At 45.1% G+C, this 18,831-nt stretch overlaps 1 protein-coding gene across 2 annotated transcripts in view; it reads left to right on the top strand.

Annotated features, from left to right (window-relative positions):
- The first annotated feature begins 8,430 nt into the window (after positions 1-8,430).
- The window catches only part of NIPA2 (NIPA magnesium transporter 2), a 38,951-nt gene continuing 28,550 nt past the window's right edge, over positions 8,431-18,831 (top strand). Inside the window, exon 1 of one of the 2 annotated variants that reach the window (XM_040336302.1) lies at positions 8,431-8,571. The gene's annotated coding sequence lies outside the window, so the exon portion shown is untranslated. Of the gene's footprint in view, positions 8,572-14,944; positions 15,035-18,831 lie in introns of those variants that run through there. The other variant, XM_040336303.1, reaches the window with a different exon arrangement.

Here is an 18,831-nt window from a genome sequence, read left to right as displayed (position 1 = left end):
CGATCCGTCCGAACCCATCCCTCGCATGCGTCGTAATGATTCGACGCATGCGTGGAATTCCTTATATGACAGCGTCGCGCACGTTGCCGCGTCATCATCGCGGCGATGGCGCGACACGTCATCGCGATGGGAATTCGGCGCGGATTTCGATCCGATGGTGTGTACACTACATCAGATCAAAATCCTCAGAGGATTTATCCGCGGAAACGGTCCTATCGTGTGTACTAGGCATTAGACAGAGGACGGTGTCAGTAGAGCAGTGGACATGTCAGTAAGACAGAGGACGGTGTCAGTAGAGCAGTGGATGGTGTCAGAAGAGTAGTGGATATGTAAGTAAGACAGAGGACGGTGTCAGCAGAGCAGTGGATGGTGTCAGTAGAGTAGTGGACATGTCAGTAAGACAGAGGACGGTGTCAGTAGAGCAGTGGGTGGTGTCAGTAGAGTAGTGGACATGTCAGTAAGACAGAGGACGGTGTCAGTAGAGCAGTGGATGGTGTCAGTAGAGTAGTGGACATGTCAGTAAGACAGAGGACGGTGTCAGTAGAGCAGTGGGTGGTGTCAGTAGAGTAGTGGACATGTCAGTAAGACAGAGGAAGGTGTCAATAGAGCAGTGGATGGTGTCAGTAGAGTAGTGGACATGTCAGTAAGACAGAGGACGGTGTCAGTAGAGCAGTGGATGGTGTCAGTAGAGTAGTGGACATGTCAGTAAGACAGAGGACGGTGTCAGTAGAGCAGTGGGTGGTGTCAGTAGAGTAGTGGACATGTCAGTAAGACAGAGGAAGGTGTCAATAGAGCAGTGGATGGTGTCAGTAGAGTAGTGGACATGTCAGTAAGACAGAGGACGGTGTCAGTAGAGCAGTGGATGGTGTCAGTAGAGTAGTGGACATGTCAGTAAGACAGAGGACAGTGTCAGTAGAGCAGAGGTTGGTGTCAGAGGCATTGCTAGGGGGGTGCGGGGGGTGCGGTCCGCCCCGGGTGACACCCGCTAGAGGGGTGACACCATCCCGTTTTTTTTTGTTTTTTTTTAGCTGACATGCCCAGCCTGCCCTGTGCAATCCCAGCCTGCCCTGTACCACCCCAGCCTGCTCTGTGCCACCCCAGCCTGCCCTATACCACCCCAGCCTGACCTGTATCGCCCAGCCTGCCCTGTACCACCCCAGCCTGCCCTGTACCACCCCAAACAGCCCTATACCACCCCAGCCTGCCCTGTACCCCCCCAAACAGCCCTGTACCACCCCAGTCTGCCCTGTACCACCCCAGCCTCCCTGTACCACCCAGCCTGTCCTGTGCCACCACAGCCTGCCCTGTACCACCCCAGCCTGCCCTGTACCACCCCAAACTTTCCCATGCCACCCCAACTTGCCCTGTGCCACCCTAACTTGCCCTGTACCACCCCAATCTGCCCTATGCCACCATAACTTGCCCTATACCACCCCAACCTGCCCAATGCCACCCTAACTTGCCCTGTACCACCCCAACCTTTCCCATGCCATCCCAACTTGCCCTATGCCATCCTAACTTGCACTATACCACCCCAACCTGCCCTGTACCACCCTAACTTGCCCTATACCACCCCAACCTGCCCTATGCAACCCTAACTTGCCCTATACCACCCCAAACTACCCTATATCACCCCAACATGCCCTATACCACCTTAACCTGTCCTATACCACCCCACTACACCAACCTGCCACTATACCACTCTATACTACCCTAACCTGCCACTATACTGCCCTATACTATCATTAACAGGGGCTGGTTTGGGGTGCGCCCTGTGCCCGTGCGCTGCCTGTTTGGTGCTGGGCAGCCTAGACAGAGGGGGGGGTGACACCATGTTTTACCGCACCGGGTGACACCAACCCTAGTGACGCCACTGGTTGGTGTCAGTACTATGTCAGTTTATTTTTTTTAAAGTTTTTGTTTAGAGCCCTGCTGAGTGAGTGAGTGAAAAACTTATATAGCGCTGCACATGCGAACTGAATCGCCTCTGGGCGCTTGTTGACCATTTCTCCTTTGACCTCAGAAGAGTTGGGTTTTGATCTTTCTCCTAAAGACCAAGTGGTTCTCCTCCAACCGAATGGAGGTTGGTAAAGTGTTCCAAAGTCAAGGGCCTTAGACAGCAAATCTTCTTTCTCCTTTGGACTTGTATCTGGTTTTGGGGATTTGGAGTAAATTTTGGTTTGAGGATCGCAGAACGCGATTGGTGTTGTAAGCCTTTAGTTTTTCGCACAAATACTTGGGGGCATTTCCCAAAATACATTTGTGCGTCAGACAAAGCGATTTGAAAGTGATTCTGTCTTTCACTGGCAGCCAGTGAAGGCTTCTCAGTGAGGGCGAGATTGATTCCCAAGGTTTTTTCCCAGTCACAAGTCGCGCGGCAGTATTCTGAACGACCTGCAGGTGCGTGATTTGGTACTTTGGGAGTCCGAGATAGAGGGAATTTGCATAGTCCAGTCTGGAGTTAACAATTGTTCCCACCACGACTGCTATGTCTTCTTTGGGAATAAATGGAATAAGTCTGCGTAGTAGGCGCATCAGATGTTGTGATCCGCTGACTACTGACCCTATTTGTGCATCCATTGTCATGTAGCTGTCAAAAATGACCCAGAGACTTTTCACTTTGGTGCTAGGGGTGATGATTTTGCCCAGAATGGGCGGAGGTGTCCAGGTCGTTGCCAGTTGATTCTTCCAATTGGCGTGAAACAGAAGAAGTTCTGTTTTCGATCCGTTGAGTTTAAGATAACTCTTTGTCATCCAGTTCTCTATCAAAGAGAGACATTTCTTTAGAGCGAGATGATGATCCTATTTGTTGCCGATGAGAAAGTACAATTGTGTGTCATCTGCATAGGAATGGTAGAGCAGCTTTTGGCTGCTAATGATTTCAAAAAGGGGGCGGAGATAGATATTAAACAGCACCGGGGACAGAGGGGATCCTTGAGGGACTCCACATGACACTGTGCATTTTTCAGAAGTAAACGGTCCCAGTTTCACTACTTGTGATCGGTTTTCCAAAAAGGAGGAGAACCAGGATAGGTCACATTCCGCGACTTTGGCTACTTCAACTAGCCGGGTCAGCAATAGTTTGTGGTCTACCGTGTCAAAAGCTGCGCTGAGGTCCAACAGTACTAGAAGACAAGATTCTCCTTCGTCTGCGGCCTCTAGAGCATTATCCCATATTTTAAGCAATGCTGTTTCCGTCCCGTGTCCTGGACGGAAACCCGATTGAAAAGGATCGAGCAAATTATGGGTGTCTAAATGCTGTTGCAGCTGTTGTACCACCACTTTCTCCATTACCTTGGAGAAGACGTTCAGGCCTGTTATGGGACGACGATGTTCAGGGTCCTTGGGGTCAAGGGTGGGCTTCTTTAGGATGGGTTTGATTATACCTTGTTTCAACAGGGTGGGCACTATGCCCTCACTGAATGACTGGTTAATCAGCTGTTTGATAGGTGGTGCAAGAATATTGGCACATTCCTTAAGCAGTTTGGTGGGGATAATATAATTAGGTGCTGTGCTATTTCGCAGGGCGCTGATGATATTTTTTGTGTCCTCGATGGAGATGGGTTTTAGGGTAAATATTGTTGATTGGGGCTGATTCCGGTGGGAATTGGGTGGGTGACTTAGGGGGAAATTGGGGGGGGGTGCTGTTTTGCTGAATGCTTTCACGGATCCTTTCGATTTTGTTAACGAAATGATCCGATAATTCATTGCAAAATTCTTGGGTATCTGAATTGGGAGGTTCTAGACAGACTGGATTCATGGTCTGGGTGACAAGCTTGAAAAGTTTGCGGGGACGGTTTTGGGCATTGGTGATGATCTTGGAAAAATTATTTTTTTTGGCCTTAAAAATTTCTTTGTGGGGGGCTTTGATGAAATATCAGGGATCTAAACAGACCCCTGATCTCTCACTTTTGTGACAGAGATTCCACAGTCCCTTTCCCTACAGCCTTAGCTGCATTGGACAGTGAATGAATGGAAACATGCTCTGTGCTGAGTGGCTTCCTGTTCATTCACAAACTGAAGCATAGTAGACACAGTCTACTATGCTTTGGTTTTGAATGGACACAGGAGTGATCAGTACTGATCACTCACTGTGTTTATTATGAAAATAAAGGGGCTAGTAAATTACATATTTACCGCTTCCTTTCCCCGCTCTCTATCCTGAAACTATCCACTACAGCAGCCAGTAAGAGAGGAGAGAAGGGAAGATGGCAGCACTGTGGGGGAGGGGAGGGTCTTCCCAGGCAGCAGAAGGAAGTGCAAGTGGGGGTGGAGGCATTTACTAGAACCAATTGGCTGTATTTTCTTCCTACAGACACTGAAGGCTGGTGAAATCGAGAAGAGGAGAAGCTGGATTTCAGATGCTGCAAGAGGAAAATGCAGCCAATCGGTTTCTAGTAAATGCCACTCCCGCCACCCCTTCTGCCAGGTGTGACAATGCAGCATCCAGGGCACATGCATCCCCTGCTGTATGTTATATATTTCTTCTCAGAAGTGACTCATGCTGATAACAGAGGAATGAAGCACCAGGTAGAAATTACACTTAGAGCTTTGGAGATAGACAAGTAAATACTACAGATATACTGTATGTGCTTTGTTTAGATTTAATTTACAACCACGTTAAGGTGTCCCAGTGATCTGACACTTGTATGACCCTTGATAAACTCACATGGTACTACTGACGAAACGTGTCAGACGGAGCCAATGATGTCATCAGGTCACCAGAATTGTTATCAGCAATTACTGGAGAGTCCTCCCCTCTGTTCCTTTGAGTATCAATACCCCATATTGTGAGTCAATTTTGAAGATTGGCTGCTGAGGACATCATTTTAAGGAGTCTTTTACCACAATCTACAGCCATTACTCATGTTGGTCCCAACTTAAAGGGCAAAAGTACTGTTGAGCCAAGATTATTTAGGTCCACGTATGAAGGTGAGCTGCTAAAATCATCAGTGGGAGGATTCACATTCTTTTCATTTTAGGTTACAGCGCCAAATTACAAAGCACATTCAAAGGAGAATGGATTTTGTATGTTTATGGAAGTCGCAAGAGAACCATTAAGGACAGAACCATAGAGTTTGTTATAGAACTGTTTATATAGAGATTTACTGTACGTTCATTACATTATAATATTTTGTGTGAGGGGGTGACACCATTATTGTTATATTGAGTTTTGACCATATTTTTTGGAGTTCATTTCAGGTCTATGTATTGTGACAGGAAGTCAGGTAAATCTGTGGGTGTTGTCACAGACGGGACATACATTTCTGCCTTGTTCAGAGAATACACCAATTGTTATTAGGCGTCAGCTGCAAACGTAGCCAGAAAAGGCTAAAGGCCATTGGAAGACTTCAGCTGTTCAGAATGAGGCAATTAAGGCCTCTATAAGTAGTCCAGAGGATTACCAATAATTTGCTGCATGCTGAGGCTCTCTGAGTGAAAGAGAGCAGTACTGAAAGTCTTCTGAGGAGATGAGGAGAGGATTGATTTTTCTGTGTGATAAAAAATCAAAAGACTATTGTTTTTCTGCTGTATGATCAGCACTGTCTACCCAGCAGTAGGCTGTGCTAGACTCCATAGATAGGTTCCTGTGTGGTGAAGGTAGACGCCCAAAGTGGCTAGGATTTATTTTATGTTTGATTTTGTTTATGCTGTTTGGATGCTTGCACTTGTTTCCAGCAAGATGGAAGAATAAACCAAAATCTTTGTTTTCAACCGTCTTCGACTGCCTGTCTGTATAAATTCAGTGTGTGGTGAACCCATCCAGGGGGTCACACACCCTGCTACCGAGCTTACAGTATATAGAGATTTATGTTTTCAACATATGCTATAATATTTTGTGTGAGGGGGTGACACCATTATTGTTATATGGTGTTAAGGTAATATTTGTTGGCATTTACACCAATATGGTGGGTATTTGTAAGAATCGGATCACTGGGACACCCAAATTAAGAGGGTGTCACCACTATTTGTTACTACCCAGTAATATTTAACCATTTTTGTTAAGATTTTCTCTACACATGGCAGCACAGCATTTCTTTCTTTTATACTTTATACAGGTGTGGGGACACATATCAATGTTAGCAGCTACCCAATAATTTGCTATTTGAGTACGTTGACGTGAGTGTGCGGTGTGCCTTTAATTATTTGAGCACTATTAGCCAGATTCAGGTACGGCGGCGCATCTTTCAGGCGGCGTAGCGTATCGTATTTAAGCTACGCCGCCGTAAGTCAGAGAGGCAAGTGCTGTATTCACAAAGCACTTGCCTCCTAAGTTACGGCGGCGTAGCCTAAATGGGGCCGGCGTAAGCGCGCCTAATTCAAATGAGGATGAGGGGGCGTGTTTTATGTAAATGGGAGGTGACCCGACGTGATTGACGTTTTTTACGAACGGCGCATGCGCCGTCCGTGTACATATCCCAGTGTGCATTGCTCCAATGTACGCCGCAAGGACGTATTGGTTTTGACGTGAACGTAAATTATGTCCAGCCCCATTCACGGATGACTTGCGCAAACGACGTAAAATTTTCAAATTTCGAAGCGGGAACGACGACCATACTTAACATTGACTAGTCCAGCTATTTGTTCGACTAACTTTACGCCGGAAAAAGCCATACGTAAACGACGTAAAAAAAATGCGTTTGTGAATCGGCGTATCTAGTCATTTACATATTCTACGCCAAACTCAACGGAAGCGCCACCTAGCCTAAATATTGCACCCTAAGATACGACGGCATAGGAGACTTACGCCGCTCGTATCTTAGCCTAATTTAAGCGTATCTGGTTTCCAGAATACGCTTAAATTTAGGACGGCGTAGATTCAGAGTTACGTTGGCGTATCTACTGATACGCCGGTGTAAAGCTACCTGAATCTGGCTATATGAACATAGATTGCTCTTCTGAAAGCACTGCACATGTGAATGAGACCTTATGGTTACACTGGGACTGGTGTGCTGGTGATTGGGGGCACTGTGACTAGCGCCACTATTAGGGCTTGTTCACACATGTGAGGTTAAGGGAAGGGGTAAAACCTTGCAGCTGAGCCATTGGTTTTACCACCCCCAACTGCTCCCTCTAGCTGGAGGGAGAAACTTGTGCAGTCTGCAAGAGGTTAAAGCAGGTGGTGATGAGATGATACAACACCTCTTTATCGCCTGTCAAATGCTCTCTGAAGAGCAATCCAAACACAGAACACTCTTCAAAGAGTGAGATTGGTTTGGTGGTGATTGGGGACAATGTGACTGGCTGCTCACATATGGGGTTGGGGGCAGTAAAACCTTGCGGTGGGGCCATGGTTTTACTGCCCCCCAACTGCTCCCCCTTTACCTTAAGAGGCCAGGGGTGTACACATTCCATGGCTGCGATGCTCGGGCCACTTAGGCGTCGCCCTCTCTCACGTCACAGGTCCCAGAAGATTGCCCGGCCACTAACGACTTGCGCATGAAGCCACAAGCTGTCACAGCTGGGTGCCCGCACTTGCAATCACAGCGCCGTGGAGAGGGAGAGGAGCGAGACTTCAGGTGGCCGCATCGCTGGACCGTGGGACAGGTGAGTGGCTGTTTCTTAGAAGACAGCAGCTACACTTTTTGTATCTGCTGACTTTTAATAAATGTAAAAACAAGTGGAACTCCGCTTTAATGCATAGAGTCATCACTGACTCAGTTTTTTTTATTCATTCATAGCTGAGGCATAGTTAATTTACTTTACTTCAGTTTGTGAATGAACAGGAAGCTCTGTACAGGGCTATTCCTGTCCATTCATTCTGTGCAGCTGAGGCTGCAGAGAAAGGGGCTGATGAATCTGTCCTCAGTCCATTTCTCTGTCTAAAGAGAGACATACTTAAACCTGATATTTCACCAAAGACTCCCCAAAAGGGGTTTTAAAAAATATATAGAAAATAAAGTTGTAAAAAGAACAAAAAAAAAAAAACTACTGACACCAGTGGCGGAACTACCAGGGTCGCACTTGTGACTGGGCTCTGGCATTCCGCCATCGTGGGGGGACCCCAAGATGGAATGGTGCCACATGGTAAGTAAGGGCCTTGGGGAGAGAGCCTTCATGGTTTCTTGCCCTGGGGTCCTAAAAGTTCTAGTTAGGCCTTTGATTCTATCCATAAATGGAAAAAAAAATTGAGTTTTGCCCTCAGGTCCACTATAAAGATGTATGTAAGTAGAGTCCCAAAGCCTGCTGTGCTGGATCATACAAACATTGGGTGCCCATACTTTGGTTACTAAGCACATCACCATGGATTTGTATTTCCTGATTAGAGAGCATTCATGTGTCACACACACTAATATGCCTTCTGTCATAAGACACCGGTAAATATTATACGTCAGCACACATAGATGCACAATGCTATCCTAACGCTACTGATAAAGTTGAGAAATGTCACATGTCCCGGCTCGTGACTCATCCCCCCTCCCCTCTCAGAGTCAGTGGCGGAAGCAGGAAGCTGGCAGGGTCCAGAGTGACGTCACGGCCGGGTTGTGGAGCTGTCCGCAGGGGATCCATGGATTGTACGACCTCGGGGCATGAGAAACGAGTGAGGGGCGGCCGGTGGCCACGGAGCAGGTGACATGCTTTGTTTATATGTGTGTGGACATGGCAGGGACTTAGTGAGGTGAGCCTTGTCCTCCAGTTCTAATAGAGTCTATGCAGGTAATGAGAATACAGTGTAGGACTGTCCTTAGGTGTGGAGGGAACGCAATGATCCTGTGTCATGGTACAGCAATGGGCTGGCTATGGCAGAAGCTGAGTGCTGTCATACTACAAAGCCCCATCTTCTTTCAGTAGAGGAGAGCTTTCTGATGTCACACAGTACTGTCCTCATACTCAGAACAAATAGGAAATAAATGCAGGGGGGCCTAAAAACCACTGCAGGTACGCTGCCAATGCTAAGCTGAGGTGGGGAAGCTTGCTATCAGTGAAGCTGAAGACCATCAGTTCTAACTAGGGATGTGCAGATCTTAGTCTGGACCCACCTGAGCAAGCCCAGCAAGAAGCCGTCGCTGTACTGGGCCAATCATAAGTGGCCAAGGCAACCCTTGCAGTCGCTCATACACGTCCCACGTATACATGCGGCAGCGTGGAGAATGCTTTGGCCACAGGTGATTGGCCCAGTACTGTGACAGCTTCCTGGTGGCCTTGCGCTAGGACTAGGATCCAAGCATGCCTGATCTCATACCTAGATGTAATGTGTTAATGTTCATTAAGGATGAGCTCCGGCGTGTTCGCATAGAACACGTGCAGAGCCCGCCAGGAAGTGAGCACGGCACTGCGCTAATCACAGCCAAGGAGAAACTGTCCCGATGCTCGGCTGCAGGGATCGTGAAATGTCTCCCTGGCTTTTATTAGCGCCGTGCTCACTTCCTGGCGGGCTCTGCACGTGTTCTATGCGAACACGCCGGAGCTCATCCTTAATGTTGATATTAATGTAGCGCTAAGCCCCAAAGGAGCTGCTGAGTATGTTTGGGTGGCATGTTACCTCTATCTTCTCGCTGTCCAGGGTGAAATGAGAGTCTGAAGAATTCCAATGTCCACATAGGATGCATTAAGGTGAAAAAACATTTACCTTTACAACCCCTTTAACCCCCCACTTCTATCTATAGGCCCCCTTTAATTCAGCATTCCACTTTAAGAGGCTTCTTGTGAGCCATATCAGCACCACACACAAAATCAAAACAAAAAAAAACATTTTATACGAGGCTTCTATGCGTCATATTACCCTCTTATCTACCTAAAGTGAGTATATACCTCCCCTTCCCTAAACCATATCTCTTCAAAGTGTACCCTATACCCTCTCTTTTCCCCCTCCCCATCTCAAATTCCATTCTTCAAAAACCACATGTATCCTCCTATACCCCCGTGCATATCGCATGTAGGGGTGGGTGGGACAGTGAGGTACGAAGGGAGTAAACGGCAAAAACAAAGGGGGAAAAAAAACCTCCCTGGGGCATTTTACATACTATACCCGCAGCTCTATATATTATTTACTCCAATCATTCTCTACAGAGCAGTATTCCCATTCTGCCCATGTTTCCCTAAACTCATCCTTTCTATCTTTTAGGCCCCTTTCACACTGGGGCGGTTTGCAGGCGCTATTGCGCTAAAAATAGTGCCTGCAAACCGACCTTAAACAGCAGCTGCTGTTTCTCCAGTGTAAAAGCCTAAGGGCTAGCAGGACCGCTCCAAAATTACTGCTAGCAGCATCTTTGGAGCGGTGAGAGGAGCGGTGTGTTTACCGCACCTCCACCGCTCCTTCCCATTGAAAGCACTGGGAAACCGCGGCTATACCGCCCGCAATGCGCCTCTGCAGAGGTGCATTGCAGGGGGTATTAACCCTTTTTTGGCTGCTAGCGCACCGCTAGTGGCCGAATACCACGGCAATTCTGATGGTATAGCGCCGCTAAAAATAGTGGGGCTATACCGCCACTGCACCTCCTGTCCCAGTGTGAAAGGGGCCTAACAGTATGTACCCATCTTTCGGCTTCCATTATTAAATTAACCTCTCTCTTCCAATCAAGTAAAGTTGGGCATTTAGTCTGTTTCCATAGCCTGGGTATTAAAAGTTTGGCTGCATTCAATAAATACAGAGTGATGCTTTTCCTATAGGATCTAATAGACATTGGTGTCCCGTGAAAGAGAAAGTTTAAAGGTGTTGGTTCCGTTGGTCCGGTGTTAACCTTTCAACCCATGGGGCAATTCCCTCCCTGAACACTCTAATCTTGGGGCATAACCACCACAAATGGAGGAAAGTGCCCCTCTGCCCACATCCCCTCCAGCATCTGGCATCCGCAGTCCTGTACATCTGAGCCAATCTCACTGGGGTTCGATATAACCTGGTCAGAAATTTGTATGACATTTCTTGGACCTGTGAACTTATAGATGTAAAATGTGTGGAGTTAATATGTTTTTTAATTTGTGTCAAGGTGAAGCCCTGATTTAATTCTCCTTACTGTTTTTCTAATAAAGTAGGGAACTGTATTGTTTTGTGTCCCAAGTACCAGTCTATACATTTGAGACAAGTGTCTAGCGCAGGGATCCTCAAACTACGGCCCTCCAGCTGTTGCGGAACTACACATCCCATGAGGCATTGTAAAACTCTGACATTCACAGATATGACTAGGTATGATGGGAATTGTAGTTCCTGAACAACTGGAGGGCCATAGTTTGAAGACCCATGGTCTAGCGCTTGGTATATGCACACATTTGGATTCAAATATTGTAAGCGAGTTCAAAGACCTTATTAGAGCTTTCCACTTATTAAGAAAACACTTGTTCTGTCAGTTAAGGAGGAGAAGGGATGGGAGTTGTGTAAGCTCTGTGTGCACTGTATGACAGGTCCCCTCTCCTCCTGCACTGTCATTCAAAGCTGACTATAGGTTCATCTTGTTAGATTTGCATGGTCAGACGGCTGTGGGACGAGTGTGACCATGATGCTCATAAACCACTGCATCAATTTCAACAGAGCCAAGTGGGGGGGGACGGGGGACATATAAGTAGTACTTTGAATAGGAAAATGAAGTCGATATGGCGCTGTTCTTATGGCTGGTGTATGCTAAGATACTAAAATGATAAAGTGACTGGTGCTTATTTATGTGATCTGGGAGGACCTGAAACTCCTCCTTAATTAGTAATTATGGGTGATTGAGATTCTGAATAAACTCTTTTGATGAAATCTAAAAATGGGAAATTGCACAACGTGAAAACAAACACATATTAAATTATACCTCAAACAGAATATATAAATTATATCTATATTATCATGCAAAAGACTATTGTGCATACAAACACAATAGAACAAAATTAATAGAATAAAAAGTGGTGAGCAAAATCTTGATTATACAGTTAAAAGTCCTGATACTGTGATAAAAGTGCGTTGTGCTGGTAAACAAGACTCCTTGGCCTCTTCAGGGAGTGATAACAACATGTGTGGTTTATCTGTGCTCCTATTGTGACTGCACTCACCAGACATTTCTCCCCCGCCTGGGGTGTACAGCATTAACAGAATTTGCCACTATGTAGCACCCTCACATACAAACCTTTTCATAAGTAGTACTTTATCCCATGTTGCTAGGTGCTTCCTAACCCTAGTTATGAGGTGCAAGCTGCACCCCCTTCCACTCTGTAGTGGCAGGTCTGACAACTGCTAGGAAGGAGATGGAGGCTTCACAATGGCAAGTTTTCTCAACTGTGAGGCACACTTTCCAGAGACAAGTTGTAGCAAGAGGAATGCAGAGCGGGAGGGACATGCCAGTCTCTGCATTCCCTTTGTCACAGTTTGTCTTGGGAAAGTGTCAAAACAAGCTGCCACCATGAAGTGTCCTTCGCCTTCTTAGCTGTTGTTGGATACCATGGGATGAGTACTCATGTACTTTGTGCAATAGGGGACAGAACAGTTAAAAAAATATGGTGATGTATGATGGTTCTGGTGTTGTTTTTTTTTTTCAAATAACATTTTTTATTTTGAAAAGTACAATAAAATCAGAATAGAAGTACAAATATGTAAAAGGGTACAAAAAATATAGCCAGATATATTCGTGCCAATTTGAAGTTCACCCAGCGCAAGAGAGGGGAGGGACAAACACCCACATTCTCCATTGCCGGTCCCTCCACCCGTAGTAGAGTGATCGCACAAGACTATACTACAGTGTGGTGTTATTTCTTTAAATTCCCAGGTCGATATAATACAGGCACCCTTTGTCCTAGGTACAATAACAGTATATTGTCCAGTCTGTTCCTTGTAAGCCAGTTTAGACTGTATTGCATTATGCATGCTATCATGAGAGCAGAAGCAGAGAACCTGTTTGTGTTTTGTTTTTTTGTGGGGGGGGGGTCTTAGAAATGTGGTAATCTGCTTTTATGCTCTATTAAGCACACGTTTCAATGCTAGAATAGTTGCATCACCTGCCCTGAATGTGCAGCATGTTAGGAATGTGTGAATTGTCAGGAGTGATCAAACGAGTCCATTTTTTTTCAGTTTTTGCTGATGGGTAAAACAGAATTTAACTGCGTGTTTAGCTGAGCATATCAGCATTGCACATGTCGGGGGTGCCGAGCTAACCACCATGTTGTTAAACATAGCTATCTGCAAATACAGCATTACAATTTGACTGTGGTCAGGTTTTCAGGAGCACTAACACCTCGTACTTTATCTACAGGATATATGTCAGTTCAGCAAATAGTATGTGTAGCTTCTTTCCTGGTCCTAAGAGAAACATAATTGCTGACCTTTAAATGGCTGTAAAACAATTACATTTTTTTTCTCTGCTTCTCGTGCGTATTAATATCTTTACTGCTGAGGGAGTACTATCCTAATTAGTCATATATGTTGCAGTGGCACTCCCTAGGGTGGCATTGTACACTTCCAGTAGCCGCCGCCTTCTAATTGGTCTCTTTGCTATGAGAAGCAGCTTTGTTTTGCTGTGTCCCATCTTGATAACATATGTGAAGATGACTTCCCCATGAGCCTATTACAGAGCTTCCCTTCCAAACCTTTTTTCTCCTGAACGTAATGACTAAATTGCCCATGTATGCATATATCTTTTGAATTTTAGAAAGGCCACTTTTTCTGCAAATATAATTCTATCATTTTTGGGGTTCAGGTGCTCCATGAAGGAATTAAAATGTTAAGACTAAGGCTTCATGTACACGGGACGCTTTTACAACCTCTCCTGAACGATTTCACTTGACGGATAGTAACCCATGTTTAAAGCGTCTGTTTTTGCAGCGTTTGCGTTTCTAAAAGCATTAAAAAAAATCTGTTTAACGGACACAGAAAAAACCCTGGTTGCCATTGCCATGTGTGTTCCCTTTTTTTTTTTTTCAATCGCACACAGACCGTACTGATCCATACACTGCCTCACACCCCCACAGTACTGACCCATATGCACTTTTGCAGTTCTGTTCGTACTTTTAGTCTTTAGGCTGGTACACATGGGCCGAATATTAGCCAGTGCATCAGAAACCATTTTTCATTTGCTGATATCTATCTATCTATCTATCTATCTATCTATCTCAGTGCTATTTTCTTCTGTCCACTGTAAACACGTATCACATCCCTGTTGCACCTTTTTCTTTGTGATGTGATCATTCTTCAATTAAAAAACAAAACGTTGTTGTGATCTTTGGTGTACTGGTGAATATGAACGTTGATCTGTGATGGTTCCAGTTTTCTGCTAGATGTAGCTACAGCACCCATTACTCCTGAGCCTGATCCAGGAACATTATATTGTTAGGAGGGGGATATCCCTCACATTGGGAAGATATATTTTGACTATGTTAACAGTTCTCTGATTGCCTGCCCTTAATGAAGTCATACCGTGTGTTGGGACTAATTACACTATTGTCCCAGTTGTCATTACCGAGTGTTGGAGAAATATTGCTGGGGAGGCCCAATTAAAGTTTTTTGCTTAGGAGATCCATGAATCAGGGAGGGAGGCTGAAAATGCTAGTTGCCTGGCTATCATGCACAACATCTGGTGTCAATTCTTTGTGTCTCTGACCCTGATCAGGTACAAGAATGCTTGACTATAGTCTAATTTTGCTGATCTGCTCACTTGTCCCAGATGAGTATTGTAAAATGTAATAAAGCCGGCATAGATAATAAACCAATATCAAAATGAACATTTCTATTTTGATTGTTGGCTATGTAAATACAGGCAGCACCCATGGATGGTTCTTTAAAATATTGCCGCTTTCTTATTCCCTAAATTCTGATCACACTGGCCCTTTTCTTCTATTAATAAGTAGTGATTAAACGACAACAATTTTTAGTTGCTCTTTAAATCGTTCCCCCCTCAGCGTAACCTTCATAGCTGAATACTTATCTTCAGATGCACTCTGAAGACCTTCATTGTGTGGCCCTAGCCAGCACCACACATCCTTTGTACAAAGGGCACTTGCTGTGTAATTCATTTACCTTCCAATGGCTGGGGGTGCCGCGAGTCTCTCTTTGTGTGAATAAGGTTGCGGTGTGTTTATGCAGTAGGCTCTGCCAGGGCCACACAGTGATTATCCAAAGAGCAAGCTAAAGGTAATGATTTTACCATGTGGGTTACACCAAAGGGGGGGGGGGGGACACTTAGATATATAAGCTAGCATTTAAAAGAAAAGGGAATACATTTACCTTTCTGGCAGAATGTGCGTTGAATGGCTAACACTTTGATGCTCCCCAGCTGCTGCAGGTATTTGGGTAGGTTGAATACCTACTATCCCTGCCACACATGCCACTTTTTGTAGTGACATATGAGCTGGCAGGAGGAACCACAGTGTGTGACGGGGGAGTAGGTATTTTACACACCTGGAAGTGTTGAATACACTGCAATACACCGTCATGGAGTGAGTATCCATCCTGATGCTCTCTATGGCAAGCATGACCAAGTGACCATTTTTTCTTCTGGGACACCTTAACAGAAGAAGAAGCCTTAGGTGCGCTTCTGATTGGTTAGCATGGTTGTGTGGCTGTACTGACCAATGAGTGCTTGCCATTGCGAGCATTATGAGGAATACTCACCCAAGGGGTGTGACAAGGGCGTTCTATGTCAGCGTGACCACATTGTACAGACAACTAAATCAACAGCATGGGGCATCACAGTCACTATGTACAGCAGGGTTGGGAGGCATGACCAGGATGTTAGGACTTCACCTTTTATTCTTCATGAAAAGTTGAACTTGCCCTTTGACCCTTTTGTGAGTCTTTTGAAGCTTAATTGCCCGGAATGAGTTTAGCAGCATCAGTTTGTGCCAGTTAACGTGAACATATCTCTGATGGGAAATGGTAAAAATGAACACACAGAGTTGTACGTTTTTAGTTCCCTGATGCAGGGTATATTAACTTTTTCACAGCAAGGGCTGTTATACATTTGGACCCGATTAGCTGCATTGTGTCCACTGTGTATTTCAAGTTTGTTTTAGAGCATTTGTATGTAAGTGATAGTCCGTCATTGAAAAGACATTGTGGTTTCTCTAGTATACAGGGCAGAGTGTTCTCAGATGTCACATTTTACAGGGAAGCAGACCGTTTTCCCTATAGATTCAGTTCCTGGAAATCTTGTTTGTGAATATTATATATATGTTTAGTATCATCCATCACTTTAATAAATGGTGCGTTTATGACAAACCCTTCTGCATACTAATCATGTAGCCATTATTTGTCATGGCTTTTACAACACCACTAGTTTAGCTTTTGCTATGTAACAGAATATGCTTAGTGTATTCAATAGCTTTGAACCTTTTAATGATGGGCTGATTATTTTTTTTCTTGCATAATTTAGGACACCAAATACTGTAATCCCCTGTGCTGTGATATTAGATCCTTCTTTAACAGACACTCCCAGGCTATGGATCTCAGAGGTGAGGACTCAGGGGCCAAAGTCAAAAAGGGGCCTGGTCAGCAAAACCAGAGTACAACTCTACTTCACAGTGAAGGGCCCCCCCCCCCCCCCCACTCATTTAGGTGGGGGAAAGGTTGCTGGCTTTTTCAGAGCTTGGTAATTTCAGACAGTTTGGTTCTTTCTACTTACAGATTGGAGTTTTGGTATTTCCCCACTATGCAGTTTAAGATCAAATGTGCCAGTAAATCACTGTTTCAAGGGCTCCATCTTATGGCACAAGGCGTAAGTAATCGGATCAGTACCATGGAGTCGGTTTGTTCAGTGGTGGCTTTGCATCAGCAGCAAGATTTTCTAGCATCTGTGGACATAAGAGATGCTTACATTTGTGTCTCAATGATCAATCTTTCCCACACATCAGAAGTTATAGCGATTAGCTATAATGGATTGGCGCTTTCAGTTTGTGGCTTTGCCATTCGGTATGATCCACAACTGAGTGTTGGCAAAAGTGCTATGCCTAGTTCTGGGTCTGTTAGGCATCCAATGGGCACCATTCTGGGGTATTTGGATGATTTGTTGCTCAGAGAACAGTCTTCTCATCAGTTGAGGCAAAATGTCTCTCACAGTCCATGCTCTGGAAAGTTGGGGTGTCCAGGTCCATGTGCAGTTGTTTGTCTCAAGAAAAGTGCTTTGCTTTTCTTTGAAAAATCAGGTGTCTCTACTCAGAAATCGCAGGTTTACCTTGATTCGTCTCTGTAAAAGACTGCTGGGAAAGAAGATTGCCATGTTCAAAGCAGTTCCATATGTTCAATTTGATTCAAAACTATTAGCCCTGGTTCACACTGGTGCGTTTTGACCTGCAATTTCAATGTGAAATTGGTGGCAATGGCACGGCAATTGCCGGAAATGGCACCGTCCCAATTCTAAAAAGTTCTGTACCATTTCTTTAGATTTCAGGCTGCGATTTACATTGATATATGTGCAGAAACATATGTCTCCTGACAAGTGGGAGTGAAACTGTGCAAGTTCAGCTGAACTCGCACGGCTTCATTCCCGCAGCCCAGTGTGAACCTGGGCTTAGAGGAATATTCTGGTGGAATGGAACCAGAAGATTGAGTCGCTGGATACTCAAATGTTCTTATGCCCCAGTTTGCTTCGGGCACTAGATTGGTGGATGTCGCCTTGAAAGTTGGAGGCAGGAAAGTTGTTTCTTTCAATTGCCTGGAAGGTGGAGACAACAGATTCTAGTCTGACAGGTTGGGGAGTGGTTCCGGGGCCCCTTTCAGTTAAGGGGACTAGGTTTTTTACCCATCAACATTCTGGCACTTTATGCTATTCGCTCGCTCTGTTACACTAGACAAGGCAGCTACAGGGGCTTCCAGTCAGGATCCAGTTGGACAGTGCCATGGCTGTGGAATCTATCAGTCATCAGGAAGGCACCAAACGTGGTGCTGTCATAGGCAGTTCATATCCTAGGAGTGGAAAATGTTCAGGTTGACTTCCTCAATCGCCAGCAAATTGGCACTGGGGAAGTGATCCGTTCACGTAAGGTGAAAAACCTTGAGGGTTTGCCATCCCTTTAATGTCTAAGTACTGACGTATAACGACGGCGGGACGGTCCTGAAGTGGTTAAGGCAGGGTTTGACAAATTTGCTTGGAATCTAGGAGCCAGCTAAAAAAGTTAGGGGCCAAAAAACGCACCCCGTCCCGCCAAGCACTCGCGCAGAAGCGAACGCATACGTGAGTAGCGCCAGCATATGTAAATGGTATTCAAACCACACATGTGAGGTATCGCCGCGATTGGTAGAGCGAGAGCAATAATTCTAGACCTAGACCTCCTCTGTAACTCAAAACATGCAACCTGTAGAATTTTTTTAAACGTCACCTATAGAGATTTTAAAGGGTAAAAGTTTGTCGCCATTCCACGAGCGGATGCAATGTTGAAGCGTGACATGTTGGGTATCAATTTACTCGGCGTAACATTATCTTTCACAATATGAAAAAAAAATTGAGCTAACTTTACTGTTGTCTTATTTTTTGATTAAAAAAAGTGTATTTTTTCCCCAAATAAGTGCGCTTGTAAGCAGGGCTGTGGAGTCTGAGTCGGAGTCGGGGGAAATTTTGGGTACCTGGAGTCGGCAAACAATGCACCGACTCCAACTCCTACTAAATTTAGATTGTAATAAAAAAAAAGCAACTTTAAATGTCCCAATTCACAAAAAGTTATAATTAATGACTTCTCTACTGTAAGAATAAAGACCAATGCATGCAGTGCCTCACGTAACCGCAAAACAAACACGTTAAGTGACCGTGAAGAAGCATGCTTTTCATGTGCTTCACTATATGGCACGCAACGCACAATTAGGAGCTGCAATACTTATACTTTCCATAGTGTTGTGTTCTTCTTTTACAGGGAACGCAGCGTCCATGTGTAACCTAGCCTCTCACTGATAAGGGATTAAATAAATATGTTTTTTGCAGGACTAGAGAGTGAGACACA

Source organism: Rana temporaria, chromosome 2, assembly GCF_905171775.1.
Source record: "Rana temporaria chromosome 2, aRanTem1.1, whole genome shotgun sequence".
Taxonomy (NCBI): domain Eukaryota; kingdom Metazoa; phylum Chordata; class Amphibia; order Anura; family Ranidae; genus Rana; species Rana temporaria.
The sequence above is the reverse complement of the archived record's forward strand: the minus strand, read 5'-3'. Positions and strand labels throughout refer to the sequence as shown.